Raw genomic sequence first — 6,899 nt, 5'->3', positions numbered from 1 at the left:
TTGCCTATACTCTTCGAATTTACAATGTCGCTTGGTAAAGCTCCTTAAGGTCTGCTTGTGAGCTGGTTGGCTAACTGTCCCATCTGGTTCTCCAGGTTCCTTAGAGTCACATTTTTTTTAGCCATATATGCTTTCAATAGGTTCTCCAAACTACTTGAAGACTCGGTTGGCTGAGGTTTCTACATCTATTTAGAAAACTTAAAAAATGATTTGAACATGTAGGCATATAAGAATTACTTGGACCAGTCCCTTGATTACTCAAAGATAAATTGGGATGATTCTGCAATGAAGGGTTGTAGTAAGTTGATTTCGATCCTATCCCAGTTCTATTACATTTCTGGTTGTCCTTGTAACAGATGGATTCTAGGTATAATGGATATTTTTTGCTTATATGAACATCTCTGCAATAAATACAAGAGATAATTTCAAATTGGCTTGGTTGTTGACCTAAAATGTTAACATTAAAATCGGTAACAGAAAAGTTCTTAAGCATGGAAGTTATAGAAGATACCTGGGTTGCCAAAGACGCAAGTAGATCATCTTCGTGAACTTAGACCACTCTTCTTTCTATGGCACTGTAGTAGTCTGCCATTGATAGTTTTTGGTAGAGATCCTTTCAAGGGCCTCACATGCTTCATGGTGTGATTTCGCAAGAAGAGATCCATTGGTTGAAGCGTCTACCACCATCCTTTTATGTGCGTTGAGACCACTGTAAAAAGTATCCAAATGAATATTGTGAGGAATGCCATGATGAGCGCATTTCAGTAACAAATCCTTGAATCACTCCCATGCATCATAAAGAATTTCTCAGCCAGTTCTTGCCATGTTGATACCGAATTAGGTGGTAAGGAATTCAACTATGATCATGCTCTTTCTTTCAGTGAGAATAGGAATAACTTTAACCTCAAAGCTTCTTCATACACTTCGGCTAGCTTGAATGAATTACTTACTTCCATGAATAAACGAAGGTGTAGATGTGGATCTTTGGTAGGCTTTCCATTAAATTGGCCCATCATTTGCAACATTTGGAACTTAGCCAGCTTTAATTCGAACCGAGGAGCCTCAATTTTGGGCCACACAATTCCTGGATTAAGTCTATTGAATAAAGGCACAACATATTGACAGATGGGGCAGTTTCTGTCATCAGCAACAATGATCAGATTATAAGTGTTGTAAAAAGCTCATTGGTTTTGATTTTATCGTAGAGGATACATAATCACTTGAAAATAGAAAAAGAAATAAAATAAATATAAAATAAAATAAAGTAAATTTAAACCAAATTGCAAAATAATTATCTTAAAAAATAATGACAAATATAGTCCTTAGCAACAGTGCCAAAAAATTGTGTCACGTGATTATAAGCAAGCATACACGGTCATATAAGTAATATGTAGTAAGTAAAAGAGTATCATATCCATAAGGGCTGTGTGGAAATTATTCGCAAAGTTAAGTTTTAATCAATTTGGTTAAATAAGACAAAGAAGAATATTGTTGATGAAAAGTCACAGTTTAAATTAAAGGATGAAATCAATATTCAAATACCCACAAAACAAAATAACATACATTGCAGAAAATGATCACAACAGGAAATAAACACAAGGAATAATATAACACAACATGTATAAACTAAAATAAAATATTTCACTTTAAGAAGAGTTCATCAGTAGTCATAAAGATAATTTTACGAAAGATTTGTGGTGATATGAAAATTCATTAAACCCATTTTAATAAAAACATAGGCTTCTCCTAAAGTCCTATTATGTTCCTAAGTTAATTAGCATATCCCTACATAAAAAAAAACTAACTTAGAAAGAACCCTTCTGGGCATTTATACAATTTATGCATATAACAATTATCTTCTGAAATCGACATGATATGAACCATTTAGTTTTATGTCTATTAACTATTACCTCTTCCTAGATTAAATAGTTAATTCAATAACTTACAAATGTTGGCCATACATTCACAAGTATAAACATGTTTTAAACCTAAATGAATGAAATAATCATTTGTACAGAATATTCAAAAAACAAAATCTAATTAACTCAAATAAAGATTCATATCCATTATGAATAAACAAAATTAAGTCATGTCATATTAAACTAAAAATATAAACTGACATAGAAAACAATAATTTAACAGTAAAGAAAAGGGTAATAAAAATTAGCCGAGGGGGGAATATCCACGGCCATTTCACAATGCGAAGAGTAAAGAACTGAATGTAAGAGGCTATCTGCGGCTGCTCTTTGCGGCTTCCCATGGTGGCTTTCCTCCTCGTCTTTATGCTAAAATAATCTAAACATCTTCAAGTCAACCTCCTAATTGCTCTTATTTCAGCAAGTGATTGCTAAAATCAGCAAAGATACGGGCCTTGCGGAGGAAACATTGTGGTGTTTGAGTGTCAAGTTTAGGTGGCAAAAAGTAGGTAATGGGAGGAGAATTCGGGAAATGAAATCATGGAATGGTATTTGCCGTGATGGCGATATCAAATAGTCCTTCTGGTTGACACCGTGATGATGGTATATGGTATAAGACCATAGAAGAAAGAGGCCATGACAGTCTGGTTTAAGGTATATGGCATAAGACCATAGATGAAAGAGGCTATGGCAGTCTGATATGAGGTACGTAGCGTAAGACCATTGATGAAAGATGTCATGATGACATGGTACAAGGTATAAGGTATATGATGTAAGACCATAGATAAAAGATGCTATGACAACTAGGTAGGATGAGTAAGACCATGGATGAAAGACTCTATGGCATAACAAAGATAGTCTGTTGGGGCAGTAAACACAAAATAGAGATAGTCCATTGGGACAATAAACACAGAACATAAATAGTCTGTTGGGACAGTAAAGACGAGGTAAGTCCGTCGGGACAGTAAACACGATGTAACACCCCGTATTTGTCACTGAAATAGGGTTACGGAGCATTACTGTAAATACATAACTCAAATCATTCATTTCCAACATTTCATAATCATTGAAAAATCCAATCAAACACATACATAACATCCCTAGTTCGAGCTCTCGATGCCTTAAAAACACTTCAGAAATGATTCGGGACTAAATTGAAAACCTTTAGAAATTCATGGAAAAAGATAGAAAAATTCACACTGTAGGGGTCATACGGCCTTGTGGCCAGGTCGTGTGACTCACATGGCTGACACACACGCCCGTGTCTTAGGCCGTGTAACATTTGGAATAGGGACACACGGCCGTGTCCCGGCTCGTGTCCATGCCCATGTAACTCTCTGACTTGGGTCACACGGCCAAGCCATATGCCCGTGTGCTAGACTGTGTAACTGCTTGACTAGCAAACCTTTAAAACCTACAGGGGACACATGGCTGTGTGTGACACATGGCTGAGACACATGTCCATGTCTTAGGCCGTGTGGACAAGAAATAGGCCATTTCCAAGCCATTTCTTTCACCTAAATCAAGCTCACACCTACAAGCCATTTACACATAAAATCAAGCTTCAAAACATATTTGAAACATGCATAATAAGACCAAATCGAATACCAAATTCCATTCAACCAGTATGCCATATAGGCACCTCAAATGCAAACATACAATTTATCTAAACATATACATGTACTTAACACATTTCATTCATCAACACTTAGTTCATTTTCCATTACAAAACTCATCACAATTTGACCTCATTTATACCATTACAAATAGTTCATATCTACCTCAAAGCATACCTCCACTTGGTCTCATTATAAACATACCAAATGATCATTTCAAACATACCTAAACGTAAGCATATTTAACTTTACCATTTTAAATTCATGCCAATACAAAATAACTTTACCATTTGGACTATTTCTCACATATATCAAAACTATCAAAATGACACAAATCTAGCCATTTCCAAATGGTACCAACAACCACCATATATTCATACCATATTTCAATTATGCACATCTATTCAAAACCTTTCCTAGGTATACCATAACTTGACCATGTTAAGGTCAATTCATCGCCTATCACTTTGGACATTTAAACATGTATTAATACATTATCCAAATAAAACACATCAATAAGGCATCAAAAGTACCAAATTTACATCAACCAAAATGACATATACATGACAAACTCATCAATTACCAGAAACCACAAGTCTACCTATACATGCCATTAGAACCTTGATCAAGACATCAAAATCTACCAATATAATCACTAGATAGTGTGATAAATTTCTAGCCAGCTTCAAACTCAATCGAGCTTCCGGTAATCTGTAAAGTAAGAGGAGATGACTACGTAAGCAATGAATGCTTAGTAAATTCATAAAAACTTGAAACAACACCAATACTTAAACTTAGTATAAACCTATTGAACACCATACAACTCACAATTGAGTATATTTATAAACATCACATACCCCTTTCATTCATAACATAATAAGGTCTCATAGATTGACTTACATATTTATCAACCTTTCCTTAAAACGATAAACCATTTCATTTACTTATTTACCATTTCATTCACTTATAATAAATTTAGATAACATTATCAATCCACTAATTATTATACTCGTTTATGAATTAGGTAACTTTATCCATAGCATACGTAAGTTTATCATATAAGTACATCACTGAACTTATCAATCCCTCTTTCATCATATTACAAATCAACTATGAACTTACCATTTCATTACCTTTCCTCACCCGTTTCATATGCACAACATACAAGACATAAACGTAACATTAACTATAGCCACAAGCTAGTGCATTTAAGCATAACTCTTTTAGAATCAACTACACATTAAACCATTTCATAAGAAATTACATACTTTGATTCTTACCACTCTTTCCTGCACATAAGCATCTTTCCATTTGGTCACTTACCATTTCAATGCATATCTTTAAAACTAACATAATACAATCCAACTAATAGCTTGGCACAAGCTTAAGCACCAACAACAACACATGTTAGTGCATCAATTCATAATTCACTTGAATTAACATAAGATAAGTCATTAAACATGAATAACCTTACTTGAATCATCAATTTCATGAACATAGACATACTTTCATTTAACATTTCCTTTTCATTCCTTTTCATAGTTTTCATGATATAAGTCATTTGAATACTTATCGTTCCTTTCCTTTTCATGCCCGTTAAACCACTTAGAATAATATCGGATACAAGGGAAAGCTCACACAAAGTGTGCTAAACATATGGTCGAAACCATTCCTTTTCCTTTTCATAGATGCTCATACGAGCCATAAATGGGTCTGCTCACACAAGTTGTCGGTCATAACGTAGCTACACGGTGCTGCTCATAAAAACTGTGGAGTATTCGCAACAAATACCGGAACTCAACGATTGGTAGGATATTCAGGACCAACACCCAAAACATGGTAACCTAATGACATGTCATTTGTATCCTATATATTCCTAAGGTTCAAACGGGGATCGATAGTCGTCAAAACGTCATTGGATTTCCATCATTTCATTATAAGATAAATTGCATAATAACATATATATATTGATTCAATCACAATAGAATCACATATTAACATTCAATTTAATCAACATGATACAGAATACAATTCATACGAACTTACCTGACTAAATTGTAGAAATAACAAAGTACAGTGACTTTTTGGTAATTTTCCATTCTCCTTGATTTTCCTCTTGATCTTGATCTAAATTAATAGTTTCATTCAATTTATTAATTTAGACAGTAAAACAATTTATTTTATGCAATGTAGTCATTTTTGATATTTGTACAAAATTTCCCCTAACATTTTACTTTTATTCAATTTAGTTCCTGAGCCTAAAACATGCAAATTAACCATTTTTATTGCAATTTTCCACTAGCCGAATATTCATAGTCTCCATTTCAACCTAATTTTTCAACAATTTTAGATCAAGCCCTTGAACTATTACTATTTTAACAATTTAGTCCCTAATCAATAAATTCATCAAAAATCACTTAAAAAATACTTTTAAATAACAAATAATATATCAAATTCATCATTTAACATAAAAAATCCCTAGATCCAACAATGGAAACATTCAATATCTTTAATAGTTTCAAAATCGAAAGTATGGGTTAGCTATATCTAGTTGCAACGATATCAAAAACATAAAAATTACGAGAAATAAGTTCAAAACAGACTTACATGTATCATCCAAAGCAAGGCCGAAGCTTGAAGCTTTCTTATGGTGTTTTTCGGTGATGAACAAGCCAAAAATGAAGAAGAAACCTTATGTTTTCTTCCTCTTATTATTATTTTAACCTTAATTCATTACTTTAATAATAAAATAAGTTATAAAAATTATAAAATTAAAAGAAATTAAAGCATCCACCGTCCCACTATTTTAAGGATGGTTTATTTATCCATTAAGGTCATCTAATTATAATTCTTTAATCAATTAGCACCTTTAAACTAATAGCGATTGACTTTTTCAACTTTTATGGTTTAGTCCTTTTTTGCTTAATTAACTATCGAAACATTAAAATTTCTTAACAAAACATTAATACAACATTAATGACACTTCGTAATATTTATAAAAATATTTACGACTCAGTTTATAAAAACGAGGTCTCGATACCTCATTTTCTAAAACCACTTGACTTTAGGGTCTGACCACTTAAACTTAATTAATCATTCATAAAACAAAAATTACCATATAAAAAACCTTTTTAAAACCAAAAGTGACTCGTAAATATAAAATAATAATATTTACGAACTTACTCATTAGATTTGTGTTCTCAAAACCACTATTTTTGGCAGCACTAAAAAATGGGCTATTACACACGGGGTGATAAGTCCGATGAGACGTAGAGAATGAGGAAGAAGGGTATAAGACCATAGCTCGGCTATAGAAAGTCACAAAGTCCACCATAAAACAAATACAAAAAATACACCAAGACCTCAA

General features: G+C 33.0%; 1 pseudogene; it reads left to right on the top strand.

Moving 5' to 3' along the window:
• Positions 1-742: 742 nt before the first annotated feature.
• LOC121218933 (uncharacterized) lies at positions 743-867 on the top strand (annotated as a pseudogene).
• The last annotated feature ends 6,032 nt before the right edge of the window (positions 868-6,899 follow it).

This window comes from Gossypium hirsutum, chromosome D06, assembly GCF_007990345.1.
Source record: "Gossypium hirsutum isolate 1008001.06 chromosome D06, Gossypium_hirsutum_v2.1, whole genome shotgun sequence".
NCBI classification, from domain to species: Eukaryota; Viridiplantae; Streptophyta; class Magnoliopsida; order Malvales; family Malvaceae; genus Gossypium; species Gossypium hirsutum.
The sequence above is the reverse complement of the archived record's forward strand: the minus strand, read 5'-3'. Positions and strand labels throughout refer to the sequence as shown.